The sequence below is a fragment of the Pinus tabuliformis genome, chromosome 9, assembly GCF_031772625.1.
Source record: "Pinus tabuliformis cultivar Carrire ecotype Pingquan chromosome 9, CPIR1, whole genome shotgun sequence".
Taxonomy (NCBI): domain Eukaryota; kingdom Viridiplantae; phylum Streptophyta; class Pinopsida; order Pinales; family Pinaceae; genus Pinus; species Pinus tabuliformis.
This window is the reverse complement of record NC_142307.1, coordinates 317,482,659-317,501,359: the sequence shown is the minus strand read 5'-3', so window position 1 is coordinate 317,501,359 and position 18,701 is coordinate 317,482,659. Positions and strand designations below refer to the sequence as shown.

The following is an 18,701-nucleotide window of genomic DNA, read 5'->3' as shown; positions in this document are numbered from 1 at the left end:
AGCTAACACCATATACATGAGTGATGGGTACTAAGATTGCAGCCTCTCTTACCATGGCGGTCAACATGATAGGTTAACATGTAGAAGAAATAATCTTTGCATACAAGCTTTGATTGATGTGATTCTTGCACCAATGGAAAGGTATTTGAGGGTCAATTACTGTTAGAGGATCTTGGTGTAAGTGGTAAGAGTTTTGAACCCTAAAAATTATATTTGATGCCTCACAATGGCTCTAGAAGGTTTTAAACCACAATCTTTCAATTTGGGACGTGTAATGAAAATTGCCCTGAAAGCTAATCCTTGTGAGTTCTTCCTATCTAAATAAATTGAGATGGATGATAAATACTATAGTGATACAATCCATATTAGCTCCTCAAATGGACTTCAATCAATAGGACGGGTAGATGAAATGACTTCCATAGGTAGGCTGAAATGGGTCATAAATTTTCCAACCAACTACAACAAACACGTAAACCTTATTTTGAACTCCAAGTGCTTCTTGCAATAAAACCCCATGAATGCTTCAACGTCTTTTTCCCATTCCTAAATTTTCAACATGTGCTTCACTATATCCATTAAATAAGGACACCTAGTCCATTGCTTATCTTTAATATGTTTTTTATATCATTCCTTCCACTTATCCCGACAAATGGTAAGATTCATCACAATACATTATGACTTTATTATCTCCTTTGAACATCACTTTACTGTCAAGCAAACACCAAACCACCATACTTTATCTATCACTTGCACTAGAAGCTAAAGTTTGGAACAAAGATAGATAACCTAGGCATATCCCCAACATTAGCCAAATAATCCCACACCCATGTCTTTTGTTATTGGATAAGAAACATGAAAGTAGAAGAGAGTTAATAATGTAGTTTTCATCATAATTCCAAACCAAATAAACCCACATGCATCTCCCATTAAACCAATTTGTCTATCATAACATTCTTAATCATATACACCAAAAATATGAAAAAAAACAAAAATAATACTAATATATTAAATTAATATTAATTCAACTTTACACAAAAAATATTCAAATAATAAAAACAATAAATAACTAACCCAATTTATTCCCCACATACCCATACTTGTTTGCACTATCCCTATGTCTTTAATAATATTTAGACTTTATGTTACTGCTTTCAAAGCAATAGAAATTTAACTAATGTAAATTATTTTTTTTAAATTACAAGTTACAGTTATAAAACTTTAAAATTTTGGGTGCACACAATTTTTTGTGATGTTTATTGGTTTCTACTTGATTGTAATAGTCCAAAGTAAATATAAAGTTAATTTCCTAATTAAAATCAGAATCAACAAATAAGTACATACCTATATTATCTGTGATCAATGTCTGCCAGATGACAACAAGGTTTTGGGGACGACTCTCCACCCAACCGTAGGATCAATTGGGCAACGTCTTGCTACAACTGGCCACCCCCGAGCCCTCAATCAACGTACTACTGCCAGTGACTCCTAGGTCTTAGTATACCATTCTCCCAAGAGAATGAAAGACAAAATCTCGAAAAGATGGAATGCAGGAATGCCTGTCATCTTCCTCACCATCTATTAAATAGAACAACATTGGAAGAGGAACCACATGCACACGCTCCATGTGTCTCATGCAACTTTCTTTTGATTTTTTTCTTTTTGATAGTTTTCTTTTCTTGTTTTATTTCCTTCTTTTTGATAGTTTCCTTTTCTTGTTTTATTTCCTTCTTTTTGATAGTTTCCTTATTCTTATCTAGAGCTTTAGTATGGTTATTACTATATTTATTTATTTTCTTTGTATATATTTTAATCTTATTTATTATTTAACATTGATGATTTATTATTTTTATTATTATTAAGTGATTTATTTATTATTTATAATTTATATTATTAATTATTAATTTTTTATTATTTATTATTTTTATTTATTATTTTTATTATTTTTATTTATTATTAAGGGGAGGGATATTACATACTCTCCCACTTTAAGGAACATTGTCCCGAAGTTAAGTTGAATTATTTATTATTTATTATTATTTATTATTTAATTTACTTCATGTTGCCAACACCCTCTGCTGAACTAGTATAACCAACAGGGATCGAAAGTCCCCAACACCCCAGGAAATCTCAAGGAATCTCTGTCCTTTTTCCCACTTTCGGCACCAAGCTAAGTCTGATCCGGTCTGTATCCTAGTCCAAGGCTGGCCCCAAGGCTCGCGCTTGACTCAGACCTCATCTGCCCCAAGGTAGGCATCCGGTCCGGTACTCAATGACCCCGGGCATCTCGCAAGGCTGGCCCACTCCCTCCATAACTACTAAGGCACACAGCCCCAGGCATCGAAGTCCTTTACATCCCTTCCAGACTTTGGCATCCCAATCCAATAATAGGCACCTAGCCTAGGACATCAGGCACTTGGCCTCCTCAAGATGATCCCATAGCTCTTCAAGAGCTATCCATCAAGAGCTATACACAAGACAAAGGAACCACTGGCATATGTAGTGTTGATTGAGATTTTCCCCAGCCCATATGGTGTTACTTATTCTATCTCATGCGTATGGGCTAGAACGAGATCATCGAATAAACCGGCCCTTTCGGCCCATTTGTGGAGTCCTGTGAATCATCACACCTCAACATGCAACCAATGCATTAGCTATACAATCATAGTATCATAGAAAATAATCCACATGCCAAGTATTGCATGTCATCATGAGAACATTCATCATTGTTAATCGCAAAAATAACGAACTGCATGCCCATGGATGTCATAAATTTGTATGCAGCTATCACATGCTTCACCTCATGAAATACCATCATAAGTTATAACATCAACATATTTGCATCAAAGATATATCATGACTTCACGTAATAAATGAAACACATGTTAGTATACATCTTATCATAAGATCATGATCTCTATGATTATCATACCCATTATGAGCATTCAACATCATTATATAACAGATAAATAAAGAAGCATCACATATACCCTTATACCATCACATCATGAAACATCATTAATATGATAGCCATCTCAATACTTATCAAATATAGAACAACAATGCACTTTAAGCATTATTATCATCAACTGATTTCATTTAATTATATAAACAATGAATACTAACTATGAATTAAGATTATTCAACATCCCTCTAAGATCTATGTTATCTCATAAATATTATTATTGTCATGTTTTCATCAAGATACCAATTGCTTTCCAATATTCATTTTCACTTCTTTCAACTAGGAAGTTGACAATTCATTAAGTACATCGTGAGCCTCATCAGCTTTGAAATTTAATCTCTCGTCATATTTTCTTCCTTCCTCAATATATTACTAGCCTTACAACATTCCTTAACTTATTAATATTGGAGTTTACATCAATTTACACCTTTGCCTTACTATCTCATTATATTCATCCTTAGTTCATCATTTGACATTCTCATCAATTACAAGTATTCTCAACTTCCAATTTAAACACTTTTAAATCTACCAATTTTGCATCTACTTGCAAAGTTATCCAATTCCCATCATACAAATATTCATGCAGTTATTACTTCTGTAACCCAATGTTACCATAATTTTATTATCGCCTTTATTAAAAAAAAAAATTGTGCATGCTATAGGGAGCATAAAAAAAATGTCATCATTCCTTGGCTTCTTCTTAACATATGGAATTTCTTAATGACATGAATTGCGTATTATAACCTTTTGATCTAACCACTAGGATGCCTACAAACTCTAACAAAAGATATTGAAAGAATTGTTTACAACTTTTGACCAATACAAAAAAAAAAGACGCAACCATAACTATCATTATAAACAAATTGGACAAGAAAATAATCTTCACCAAGACAAGAACTTGCATCCACTACAACTTAAACCATATTTCACCAAATTCATTATTAATGATTCTTATGAGATTTATGTATAACTTGATCTTTTTTTTTATTTTTCTTTTTTTTCTTTCTACCATATCCATATAAATTGTATTCAAATTCTGAAATAATACTTATTTGTAACCATATTGAATATCGTAATTCACTACTAAAATATAATAACTTATGGAATTTGACAAAATATTATGATTAATAACAAAATGCATGATTGGATTTTAAAATAGATCAGTAAAAAATCACTTAGTTTTAGAAAATATGGCTACTATTAAATTCCCTAACATATATATATATATATATATATATATATATATATATATATATATATATATATATATATATATATATATATATATATATATATATATATATAGATAATATAAACCATAATTAAAATATTATAATTTCTTATTAACTTATAATTCAAGTTCACCATATATATATAAAGTTATATATTGAATTTCACGCCTTTATGTTATAGACATTTTTGTGCCTTACAGCATGAAGCATGAAATGTCCATAATCTAAGGGATCCAAAGTCCCTAAACATGTTGTTCCTACCCCTAGAGGAACAAGGTCAGCAAACCACAGCACTGAATAACAATTCTCCACCTGAAAACACTCAAAAACAAGGCAATTCTGGATCATGTCAACTGCTCCACTGAGCATCTGCGCTGAATGTCAAGTGCTCCACTGTCTACCTGCGCTGAATGTCAACTGCAAAGAAGGCTACCTGCGCTGGGCGAGTTTGGACATGTGGCACAGTCATTCCTCAAGGTGTCAATGCCCAGGAAGCTTCCAAAATGACACTTGGATCAAGGACTTCGACTGGTGATGAGTAAGAGGGTCTAGATCTCCAAGTGGACTCAAGAACTGAAGAATAACTGAAGTGAGAGAGGACACTAGTCAACTTCATGCCAGCCTCAAGCTGACTCATCCTTTCTCCAAAACTCCTATATATAGATCTCTCTCATGAGGTCTAGGCAGGTTGGAATCTTGTGAATGTAAAGAATTGCTGTTGGTTTGAGTTTAGAACTATTGGGTGATTTGCTTTGAAGGAGGTGAAGAGGAGATTTCTCTCTGCTGGAAAGGTGATGTTGGATTGGGTCCCTTATGGTTGTATCACTTCCTGAACCTTACTTCTTCCATTAATAAAGCATTTGAGGTTCTTCTATATGCATGTGCTTCAATGGTGTATTGTTATACTTGTGTATTTGATTTATTCTAATCCTTGAATCAATTATGAATGTATGCTTCTTGTAGTTTCCCTCTCTTGTCTTTTTGCAGGATCTTGGTGTAGCTGGGCCAGTGAAAGAGCAAGGAGCTGGGAGCAAGCAGCAAGGAGAGAAGATTAGATCAACCATTAGTGAAAGACATCGGTTAGTGGACCTCTTTCTCCCCTATCTTACTTTCATAAAGAAGAAATCTTAGATAGCTTTGCTTTGATTGTTGCTGAGGTACTATCACCCTTAGAGTGGGATAGGGTCATTCTGTATTGGATATTTTTCCCAACAACAAATTGGCGACTCCGCTGGGGATCGTATCTTGTTGGTTGTTTGTGTTTTTGCTATTCATTTCCTAAACACAGGGAGTACCGAATCGAACTGCATTTGGATCTTTCAAATGCAAAGTAGAGGGCAGCTACTCTAGCTCAGTTTCTGGGCATGTTTATGATTTGAAGAGCTGATCCACAATGACTCTGAACAGCTCTTAGTGATAGCTTTTCATCCTCCTAATTACCCTTTAGTGTGTACTTGATTGATAGCTTTTGATTTGGCCAAAAACTGTGGATTTTTGAGCAATCTGTAACCCGGAAACCAAGAGAAACGCGAGTTTCTCTGTTCATTGCAGGCACTGTGAATGCATTCTGCATTTCATCGCAGGTCCCGAAGGGGCTACCTGCGCTGAATGTCAAACTGACAGTGTACTACCTGCGCTGAACCAATTTTGCCTTGTGCAACTGGGGTTCCCTGCTGTTTGTTGCCCTGTTTTCATCCCTGTTTTTGCAGCCTGTTATCAGTCAATGTACCTATCTGAAACCACTTTTCTTTGCCACTATTCCGCCTCGGTTGTATAAAGAAACTGTGTTTGTTCTTTGTGTATTTCTTATATCATTTGCAGTTTCCCATAACGAAAGTAAACTAGTCTTTCTGTGACCTCTTAGATCTAGACCTGTGATAAGTGTCGTTCTGATCTTAAGAGTTAGTTTGTTTGTTGCTCATAGCTGATTGAGCTTTTTCTTTCGTCATATGGTTTGAATTTATGTATTTCTAGTATTGAAACAAGTAAATCTTAAGGTGTCTTTTGATTTTGGACAAAAGCTTGTTTGCTTTCACTTGAAATTGAATTCAAAGTTATACAATAGCTTTCTTTTTGTAATACATCAACATTAAGAAAGAGAAAAGAAATACCTCCATTGTGCATGTGCATTTTGACAGCTTGCATGTTGATTTAAGAAAAAGTGCATTAGTGTGTGCTCTATGATCTGTGTGAAAAGATGATGTCTTTCTTTTCCCTCAGTAGTTAAGATTTTCAAAGTTGAAAGATTGAAAAGCTTTCTTATCATCTTAGACTGCATTTAGGAGTTGTACCATACATCTCATGGTGATCCATAAAGGCAAACTGCTAAACAAGATCAACCTAAAATGAATTGAATTTACATAACAACGCTTTGAAACATAACACAAACACATAGAGGTCTAAGCTAGAGACGTGTTCCGGCGTCGTTAAACGTGATATCTTAGCGTTGAGTGGTTGGGTGATTCCTCCACGGTGAAGCGATAAGTATCAATACGGACTTGTGCTCCCACGTACCGTCGTGTATATATTGGGAGACCCCTATAGGAACAAAGCCTTTATCCATAGGAAGCCGTGTCGGCCGCCCTACTGATCGCAATGCAGTGAACACAGCATTCACGAAGATTGACCACCCGTACCGTAAAACGTATTCTGTGGTTTTGCGAAAATTTTAGCACACCCTCTGCCTAGAACTCCAGAGTAGTTTCTTTTGGCCCTTTTCAAACTCTATAACTGAAGAAGTCCATCCGAGCATTTGTCACTTCGGGCTCGTTAAAACATCGAAGGAGACTAGAGTCATCTTTAGCTTTTTCTCGACTCTTAAAAAATGAAAAAGCAAGTTGTGTCTAAAGCGTCGCTATAAAATTTATTTTAAATGGAACATAATCACCTCCTATTCCTGCGTTGATCTGTAGGTTGATACCATGGAACGCCCCAACCAAGGAATTCCCCTTGATGGAAATCCTAGTCCTTTCTCCTCTTGGGGAGAAGTTGGTGCGCCCCACATGGCCACATTGTCGCTTCCAGGACTGACAATTGGCCTGCCAATTTGGCTATTCTCAACCAATGTAGTTCAGAACACCATGGTTCCTGAATAGTCGAGTCAACAGTTAGATCAGTCTAGAGCTGCCCACCAGCCTTCTACTTCCTATAACTCTTCCTCCGATCCTTCATCTTCGCAAGGTAGAGCCGGCAAAAGCCAAGCTCCCATGGAGAAGAAGGAGAAGAAGAAGAGAGAGAAGAAGAAGAAGGAGCCTAAGGCGACTGGGGGCAAGCAAAAGACATCTGACAAAAATCCACACACAGCACAGACCGGGCCTAAATCGCCATGTGTCATATGTAGAGGAGACCACATCCATAGAGATTGTCCCTGTATTCCCCGGATACTAAGGGACTGGTCCCCTCGTTTGCACAATTCGGGAGCATCAACCTCTGATAGCCATGTTGAATGCTTACCGTCAACCAGCAAAAGTGAAGGTTCAAGACAAAGAGGGGGAGCAAGATCCCCCTGCATACTGTGTGCAGGCGATCACGCCATCCACCGTTGTCCCTTCTTAGACAAAGCGAAGAGAGTTTTGGAAGATCGTCCGGTTTCACCGTTGAGACTTCCTCCTGGATACAAAAAACTCGTGCCAAGTCCTTCGTTGGTTGAGAATACAGCTGGCCCGCTCAAGTGGTCAGCTGAAGCATTAGTCATTGAAAATGAACCTACTGAATCTAGACCGGACGAAAGTCCAAAGGTCGACACGGTAGTTGACCCGGTTCTTCCTTCAGAAGTTTCATCTTCAAATGACACCCTCACCGAAGAGAATAAGGATGACACCATCCAGATTCTTTTCATCAACACAGACTCTGATGAGCATCAGGGCAATGTGCCCATTCCTTTATCGCAGGAAGGAACATCGTCAGGGTCATATCCGGCCGTGTATTCGGTCCCACCACCAAGCAACCTGGTTGTGTCCTTTGATTGGAACCAACTAGGCAGACCCCGGTTGCTAGCCAGTATACCATTCAGAATCATGGTCCAAATATACAGAATGGTAATGGCTGGAACTATCATTGATGAAGGGGCATCTGTGAGTATCCTTTCCTCTGTTGCTTGGAAAGCACTGGGTTCCCCGGCGCTTTTGCCTGAGATAAGAAATCTCTCGGGTTTCGATAAAGGAACCAGTCGACCATTAGGGATCCTCCCCAATGTGCCTGTTACATTGAAAGGGAAGACCGTTCAAATGAACATGATGGTCGTCCAAGGACCCTTGGATTATAACCTACTCCTTGGACGAGACTATTTATATTGCATGGGAGCAATAGTCTCCTCACTCTTTAGAGTAATGTGTTTTCCACACGAAGGAAGAATGGTCAAGCTCGTAAACCAACTTTCATTTCCGGGATCACGCATCGCAAATAGTCACATACCAACCCTGAATGGTCTATTCAATCAAGAAATGTCTCCACCCCCAGTCCTTCTTCCTGATGAGTGCGAGTGATTCGGAAAGATGGGACTGGAACCCAGGGGGCATGCATCCTGGTCTGCTTCGGGCAGAGAAAACCTTGGGTATAAGATAGAATTTCCGCGAGAGAATATGACTAGTCCGTACCCCGTCCGTGGATGGAAGAGGGGTTGTTCTGGAATAGGATTCTTTTGTCAAAGTTACGTGTTTGACAAGGGTCATCCACCGTTGTCTATTTAGGTAGACATCGCCGAAGAAGTGTTCAGTTTGAAAGATTAACAGAACAATCTTTGGGTAGCCTGAAAGAGGCAAGCCTCACCCTTTAAAACAAATGTTTTGACGGATAAGTAGGGGCAGCCTTGAAATTGTATTTTATACCTGGGGGCATGCAAACCTTTTGGAGTGCAAGCTAAGAGCGGTTATTTATCTATTTTTTGGGTTAGCCGTTTCCGAACTTGCATAAAGAAAGGATATGGAGTAAAGCTTAGTGAAAATGAAACTCCTTAAAAAATAGAGATCTCACGGGGGACATTTCTTATCTTATGACTGGTATATCGAGCAGTTTTAGCATAAAGTTCATGCTCGTTAAAAAATAAACGCAAGATCCGAGCAGTTTTAACGCGGTCTTCATGCTCGTTAAAAAATAAATAAAAGCAGTGAGCAATGTTTCCTCCAGAGTTTAAGCTCATTTTTGTCTAAAAAATGAACCTATCCTGGTAAATAACGGTTGTGATCGTAAATTTATCAGCCATAAAAGCCTTGGTCGTATGTGCACCTACCACCTTCACTTTCATTTGGCCGATCGTTCACCTCCATATGATTGTTTACCCATTTTGAGGAACAGCTGCGAAGAGTGATTTCACCTAGCCATCCTTGTGACACTGTCGTGATTGGAAAAATCCAACCTGTACTCGGAATCTGTTGCTATCCCTGTTTATCACTTGTTCCTCAAAAGACGAGCCTTCTTTGAGCTCTTTTCAACTGACTCGTAAAATATGAAAATTTTGCTGAGTTTTGGCCTTCCAGCTCATTAAAAGACCGGAAGAGCTATCCCTCCTCTAGATTTTAATCTTTTTGGACCTGAGGGATTATTGCACAAAAATGTTGAGCGCTTGTTTTATTCGGCTCGTTAAAATTATCGAAAATTCATCCCTTCTGTATTGTTTTATACTTTTTCGGACTTAAGGGATTAGATGATGAAAAAGGAATTTTGGAGTCAGCTTTCTGTACCTTTTCAGACTCTCTAAAAATGAAAAGGACCGAGTTTTCCTTGTCATTAGACTCGTTAAAATGATTAAATAGCGACAAACTTGTCTTTAGACGAGAACGAGTTTCCCTATCGCTAGGCTCGTTAAAACATAGCGATGGGCTTGCCCGAAGGGTAGGTTATAGAACAAGCATATGTTATCCTCCTCAAGCTTGACAAAAATAAAGAGGTACTGGTTAGAAATGACTGGGGAAAAATTGGGAGAACCTCATAGCTTTAATGGTAGCAAGTCGCTCTTGAACATGACTCTTTTTCTCCGTATCACATCGGGTTAGGTTGTTTCATTCACCGGTCTCATCACCATGGTCTCGCCAAACCATCCACATTTGGGGTAATGCTACCGATCCATCGCATCAGTGTCGTTATATGTTCAAGAGATGTCGTTTAGAAAGAGTCAACCGTGTCCCATCCACTGCCATACATTATCCTTCATCCATCCATGATCGCCACCCTGAATCATATGTCACAGATTGTTTTCACCTCCATTAAAATCATTAGCTCCGTTCTGTGTCACTGATGTGGGATTCATTAAGTCCCTCCTTTGACGGATCGCTTCTTGTCGACTTCAGCTCATTATCCAAGAAGTTGATCTAGGAACAACCCCCTCAGTACTTTGAAGCTTGCATGCCTCAATGGCAAGTTTCTCACTTCCGGCGACAGGTATACATCAATGACCTTCGACCGAAAGATTTTGCGTGGTGTTCGACGCCAAGTCCTTTATTCACACCACGTGAATTGTACTGCAGTACCTTGAGGGTCATTATCATTATCAGTGATTCCTCTCGCGCTTGTTAACGATTTACATCATTGACCGGTAATCAAGCGATGTCTTTCCATGTTCGACTTCAGTGCAATTCTCACATGGATCGATTTGTACTTAGAGTGAAGATTGAACGAGTTTGAACACCCCGGATCTAGTTTCATCCATCCGGTCTGCGATAAATATTCAGGAAATATAAAGACATTTGACATGTACATCATTTCAGCAGATGATCATCCTACTCAAAGGATGATAATTTCAGCAGAGAATTATCAGTCTACCATTAGACGATCGTCTGTTCTATGTACCAAAATGAATTTATAAAGCTGAGCATGGGAAGGCCCGCCTCAGCTAGATCATGAAAGCAGAATGAAAAATAATGTATTGTATTGTATTTTATTACAGGTCACCTCTCAGCGGTTGAATGAACTTCGGATCCTCCTCATAAAGCATTTCACCCAATAAACGACCTCATACTTTAGGGGGCAACTGTTATAGACATTTTTGTGCCTTACAGCATGAAGCATGAAATGTCCATAATCTAAGGGATCCAAAGTCCCTAAACATGTTGTTCCTACCCCTAGAGGAACAAGGTCAACAAACCACAGCACTGAATAACAGTTCTCCACCTGAAAACACTCAAAAACAAGGCAATTCTGGATCATGTCAACTGCTCCACTGAGCATCTGCGCTGAATCTCAAGTGCTCCACTGTCTACCTGTGCTGAATGTCAACTGCAAAGAAGGCTACCTGCGCTGGGCGAGTTTGGACATGTGGCACAGTCATTCCTCAAGGTGTCAATGCCCAGGAAGCTTCCAAAATGACACTTGGATCAAGGAATTCGACTAGTGATGAGTAAGAGGGTCTAGATCTCCAAGTGGAAGCAAGAACCTCCAAGTGGACTCAAGAACTGAAGAATAACTGAAGTGAGAGAGGACACTAGTCAGCTTCATGCCAGCCTCAAGCTGACTCATCCTTTCTCCAAAACTCCTATATATAGATCTCTCTCATGAGGTCTAGGCAGGCTGGAATCTTGTGAATGTAAAGAATTGATGTTGGTTTGAGTTTAGAACTATTGGGTGATTTGCTTTGAAGGAGGTGAAGAGGAGATTTCTTTCTGCTGGGAAGGTGATGCTGGATTGGGCCTCTTATGGTTGTATCACTTCCTGAACCTTACTTCTTCCATTAATAAAGCATTTGAGGTTCTTCTATATACATGTGTCTCAATGATGTATTGTTATACTTGTGTATTTGATTTATTCTAATCCTTGAATCAATTATGAATGTACGCTTCTTGTAGTTTCCCTCTCTTGTCTTTTGCAGGATCTTGGTGTAGCTAGGCCAGTGAAAGAGCAAGGAGCTGGGGGCAAGCAGCAAGGAGAGAAGATTGGATCAATCATTAGCGAAAGACATCGGTTAGTGGATCTCTTTCTCCCCTCTTTTACATCTCATAAAGAAGTAATCTCAGATAGCTTTGCTTTGAGTGTCGCTAAGGAACTATCACCCTTAGAGTGGGATAGGGTCATTCCGTATTGGATACTTTTCCCAAAAACACTTTAAACCTGTTCACAGATTCCAATTTTAATTTTCAATGGGAGTATTCTTTAAGCGCAGTTATTTTTTAGAGTTTTTATAAGTTGAATCTCCCGTTTCCTATAGACAGGATGGGCCATTAATTTTGTTCGTTACGGTGAGTATATTTCTTTGTTGATATTATTTCAATCAATCTTGTTGGCGTTTTCTTGATATAAATACATTTCAAACGATTTTCATTGAAACATTTAATTGCCTGCGCTTGGCATTCTTCTTTTCTCCAACACCTGGGGCCATTACTATGTTAGAAACATCAATTTATAACAAAGTCCGATTCCAGCGGTTCCCTAGAAGAAATTGGTTTATTGTTGTGCCCGTCACGACACCACATGAAGTAACTACACTAAGATAATGCGATGCATTACACGTGCATTAGTTTTTCAAGTTGAATACCTATTTTGGGACATTGTGTGGGTGCGCCCTGATCCAGGTATGCTTGGAATCTTATTTCGGGAAGTGTCATGTGCCTTAGAGCGGGAGGTAGCCTCACCCGGTGCCCGTTCCTTTAATGTTTTTGCAGTAAATGATTCCCGGGCACTTAACATTGTTACTTCTTTTCATTTACATTTGCTTTCCTGTCATGAGACAAAAGTTCACCATGAACGTTGTTGGATAGGGCTGATTTGACATTTATTGGCTCTTTTATTGCACAGTTTATTTTACTTTATGCTGGCTGCATGGGAAACTCCCGCACAGCCTCTGACATGTTACTTGACAACAAGCACAGATTTTTTTTTGCCAAAGTTATTTCACCTCAATTTTAAGCAAATTCCTAACTAGAATGTTGTGCAAGTAGATCCAAAAGTTTTACATTTTAGTCTAATTTAGCCACATGTGATGGACCTTACTTAACCTTAACCTTATAGATATATTAACAGATTGCTGCTGAAATGAATAAAAATTGAGGAAGAGCTTATCATAGTTATCTATCTTTGTAACACTGAACCTTACTAAATTACTAATACCATTTGGAACTTGGAAGTATAAGTCTCTTTGAAACAACAATTATCATTTGGAACTTGAAAGTATAAGACTGTTTGAAACAACAATTAGTCAAACTTTTGTTGATGGCTTTTTACTAATGTTACCAGTAATAAGAAGTGCAAAACGAACAAGAAATGAGTTTAGAATGGGATACCAAAATTCTCATCTTTCATAATGAGGAAAGTTTTCTGTAAAAATATTTCTGTCTTTATAATTATACTTGCATGCATTTGATTAGCTAATTTAAGGATTGTAAAGTAAATATATCGATTCTTTTAAGCTTTGTTTTCTAAGATTACATCTGCTCCAGTGAAATTCATGAATTAGTTTCAAAGCGTTTTCTCATTTGCTATTCAAGTTGATCCTTCAAATAAAACTACAGTTAACAAGATATTTAAGGATAGACATTTAAGGGAGTCCAGACTTTCAAAATAAACATTTTACTCTTGCATCTTATCTGTACGCACACAGAACAAAATTATCGCAGTTTTGTGATTAAGTTTTGAGAGCATCAACATCGGGGCACTCGTCCCATTACTACTTCGGGCAAAAACCTAACAATAACGAACACCGTTCTGTCAACCATTCAAGGATTTTGAGTTGGTTCCTTTGGCACCTCATCAAAATCAGAGACCACGCAGTTGTCACGATTTTATACAGTAACCAGACGTAACCATGGCTGGAATAACGGAGGTGTACCCTTTGGCCACAAGCTTAGAATCTTACTGAATAATATGCTGATTAAGGGTTGGGTTTCTGTACACATGCAGGCAATTTTATGAATTATCCAAGAAAATTTTATGGCTAAATGTATTGTAATTTAAGGGATTCAAAACGGTGTTGCCTTCGCAGGTGCGCTTGCACGCAGGCCATATAATTAATAAAACGATTATTTTTTTTTGTTGGGGAGGAATCACCTTCCCAGTCATCCGATCCAGTTCTGGGTCGGGTGGCAGTGTCTTTTCTTTATGGTGTGGAATATTTTTATGCTTGATTCATAAATTTTCTTACACGCATTTTAGAACAATCCATTTATTTTTCTACATAAGTAATGATTGCATAAACAGATACTTAAAGTCATGAATCTGTAGAATTAATTTGTGACATATAATGCCTTACTCATTCAAATTTTGTTTTATTTTACATGGATCCATTTCTCTAAAGTTTTATGGCTTATACTACAAAATTGTGATTATTGATGAACTCATAAACTCCATGTTTTTTTTATACACTTCGAAATTTGTGATAAATTATGGTTTAAGTATTATACTTCAATTGAGTAACTAAATGTATGTTTTAAATTCAAACGTATTCTAAATCTGTTGTAGCTTTTGGCATAAGGGTAATGTATAGATCCACTGAATGTTACAGGGTAGATCATGGCTCCTAAACGTCGAAGACAAACCCAAAACAACCTTGGAGTAGAAACACCACCTCCCGCCACTTCAGAGATAGGAACCCCAGCTGAGCAAGCTATATTACATTCCCTTGGAGAAATGACCAATATCTTTAAGGACTGGGTCTCAAGCCAAGGACGAGATCAAGGAAATGTGCAAAAGGAATTGGAACAAAAACACAGACAAGATCTAAATTCTCAACTCAATATCAAAGATGGACAAGTAACACTTGATATTATGAAAGAAGTCCAAAAATCCAAATTACCAGAGTTTATGGGTCTGGAAGGGGGTTCAAAAGCGGAAGCATGGGTAATGGCTGTCAAAAGAGCGCTTAGTTTTAAGGCATACACTTCTACGGAAAAAGCCCAGATATCAATGAGTCTACTAAAAGGAGATGCCTTATTATGGTGGGTAAATGAAGAAATGAAGATGCAATTCACCCAAGTACAAGTTACTTGGGAAATGTTTGAGGAAGCCTTCCGAACTAGGTACCTATCAGAGGAGTACAAACACCAACAAGTAGGAGCTTTCCATGAAGTACGACAGAATGGTAGATCTATCGAGGACTATGAAGCTGAATTTTATTTGTTAGTCCATCACGTGGACTATATGGCTGATGATAGATGTCAAGCTGAAATATTCTTACATGGACTCGACCCCTTAGTCCGAGCAGAAGTCGCCATGTGGAGACCCACCACTATGGCAACAACCACTAGTTTAGCCAAACAAGTCTTGAGGAAAATCAATATGAAGAAACAAATGGTAGTTGATGAAAGTTCAGGAAAGGAGCATTCCACAATGAGGCTGAATAAACCATGGGGGCAGCCATATAGATTCCAGGGAAGACAAAACACTATTTCTAGGATCGCTAGCGCAACTTCTCGACCGCCTCCAAGAGGACGTAAGGGTCAACCCTACTTGATTAATGGGAGGAGTACAAGATTTGGTGACTGGGACAAGTACAACGTGAGAAGCAGGGACAAGTAGAATGTTGGCATTGTAAAGGTCCACATTATAGAAAAGATTGTCCAAGTTATCAAACAAGGATTAAACAACAGGAATACAAAGCAAAAGGAGAAAGACCACAAAACCCACATCGAATTCATGCAGCTACAAACCATCGCCAGGCTGAGCACCAAGCCACTATAGTAGAATCTGCAGGTATGATCAATAACATCCCTCTATCTATGTTAATTGATCCAGGTGCTACTGATAGTTTTATTTCACCTCCAACAATACTTAGATGTGGATTGACAGCTCATGAGCAAAGTAACTTTAGAATCGTAGAAATGGCGTCAGGCTCTCAGCAATCAGTAGGGTCAATGGTAAGAGATTGTAGTGTGAACATTGGGGGGTGTGATACCAAGATGAATCTATATAGTACAACTCTCGGAACGCATGACTTAATCGTGGGAATGGATTGGCTTGAATCCCCTCAAGCTATACTGGATTGTTATAATAAGACAGTCCTCATAAAAAATGACCAAGGAGAAACCAAGGTAATAAAATGGATTAGATGTGGTGTTACATTACGCCTCATATCAGCCAAGAAAGTTAATAAATGTATGAGGAAAGGGTGCAAGATTTATGCGGTAGAAATGTTTTCTACCAATGAGAAGTCCTCGGATAAATTGCACCCACTACATTCCGAATTTGCAGATGTATTTCCTCTAGAGTTACCAGGTTTGCATCCAGTTCGAGAATTTGATTTCTCCATAACCTTGAAACCAGAAGTGGAACCCATATCCAAAGCACCTTATCGAATGACTGTTCTAGAGCTTAATGAATTGAGTATACAACTCAAAGAACTTCTTGATCAAGGTTTTATAAGACCCAGTGTGTCACCTTGGGGTGCATCAGTAATTTTTGTAAAGAAGAAGGATGGAACTCTTAGGTTATGTATTGATTACCGAGATCTAAACAAGGCCACCATTCGCAATAGGTATCCAATGCCTCAAATCGATGACCTCTTTGACCAACTAAAAGGAGCTTCAATATTCTCCAAGATAGACTTACGGTCAGGTTATCATCACCTAAGAATCAATGAGGAAGACATACCTAAAACGACATTCAGAACGCGCTATGGACACTATGAGTTTATTGTTATGCCATTTGGGTTGACTAATGCCCCAAAAAAATAAATATCTAATTTAACATTAATTTAAATGGGAGTGGCACTTACCTAGCCGAATAAACATGTAATTAATTAACTAAATTCGAGTTGAACAAATAAGTACATACCTATATTATCTGTGATCAATGTCTGGCAGATGACAACAAGGTTTTGCGGACGACTCTCCACCCAACCGTAGGCTCAATTGTGCAACGTCTTGCTACAACTGGCCACCCCCGAGCCCTCAATCAACGTACTACTGCCAGTGACTCCTAGGTCTTAGTATACCATTCTCCCAAGAGAATGAAAGACATAATCTCGGAAAGATGGAATGCAGGAATGCCTCTCATCTTCCTCACCATCTATTAAATAGAACAACATTGGAAGATGAACCACATGCACACGCTCCATGTGTCTCATGCAACTTTCTTTTGATTTCTTTCTTTTTGATAGTTTTCTTTTCTTGTTTTATTTCCTTCTTTTTGATAGTTTCCTTTTCTTGTTTTATTTCCTTCTTTTTGATAGTTTCCTTATTCTTATCTAGAGCTTTAGTATGGTTATTACTATATTTATTTATTTTCTTTGTATATATTTTAATCTTATTTAATATTTAACATTTATGATTTATTATTTTTATTATTATTAAGTAATTTATTTATTATTTATAATTTATATTATTAATTATTACTTTTGTATTATTTATTATTTTTATTATTTTTATTTATTATTAAGGGGAGGGATATTACATACTCTCCCACTTTAAGGAACTTTGTCCTGAAGTTAAGTTGAATTATTTATTATTTTTATTTATTATTAAGAGGAAGGATATTACACTGATCCATTTCTACTATCAAGAAAATGAGTTTAAAAACCCCACAATAAAATTTTTTGAAAATTTCTCCCCAATTCCAGCCAGAAATTGACAGTCAATACAAAATTTTGGCCTTCTGACGAACTTGAAAAATTTCGGACCAATTCCGGCAAGAAACTGACAGTCCATACATTTTGGCCTTCTAACGCCCTTTTAAATGTTTATCAGCTAATTAATATCCCTACTCTATATGGACATTCAAAACCTTAACCGTCTTTAGTCCTTTAAGATAGAAAACAAACCGACCTACCACCAGTTATGGTAGCCCTCATGCGAAAAGGATACACGAGAATGGAAATTACTCATAACTTGATTTACACCACGTGGAAACGTAATGCTGGTTGAATGAACTCTACCGTCTCCAATAGTGATGGTGATGTCCTCTTACTATTTGATGAACTCTACCGTCTCCGATAGCTGGAAACGCGTTATACAAGTGCGGTTGTTCGAGGATCTACGTCTCAATTTTTATCCAACCACGTGGAAACATAGTCCGAGGAAGAGAAACCTCGACTTGGCTAAGCGTTTACCGTTCAATGAATGACGGTAGATTTTTCCGTATGGCCTCCACATCCTTATATATAACACAATAACCAGCCCTGGAGTCTCATAACAGATCAATAGTGGCTATTCTTCTTTAGTTATTTCATATGTTCATTATCTTCTTGTTCTCAAAGTCCATATAAATTAGATTCGTTCTCATACATAGTGTTCATTATTATATTGCGATCATGGCCGCTGTAAATGCATCAGTAATGGCGATGAATGGAGCATCGCTCCTGCAACGGAGGCCAGCGGAAAGGTCAACAACCAGCAGGCAGCTTCGAGTAAAATGCATGGCAGGGGTTAGTAATTCTGTCGCTGTTTCCGTATCCACGAATAGAAGGTTTTATGTTATTCTATAAGGTTTTATGTTATTCTATATATAACTTAATTTGGGTCATGTGGATCCACAGCCGGAGTCAAGGAAATCACCTTCTACCCCTCCTGAGACGGTAAGCGATTATGCAAGCGCCAATTTTTGCATTAACATGCACTGCACTGCCCATGCACTGAACTAAATTGAATTGACAT

General features: G+C 37.9%; 1 protein-coding gene across 1 annotated transcript in view; it reads left to right on the top strand.

The window, feature by feature from the left end:
• The window catches only part of LOC149148496 (early light-induced protein, chloroplastic-like), a 46,899-nt gene that overhangs the window by 27,596 nt on the left and 602 nt on the right, over positions 1-18,701 (top strand). The window lies entirely within an intron of this gene.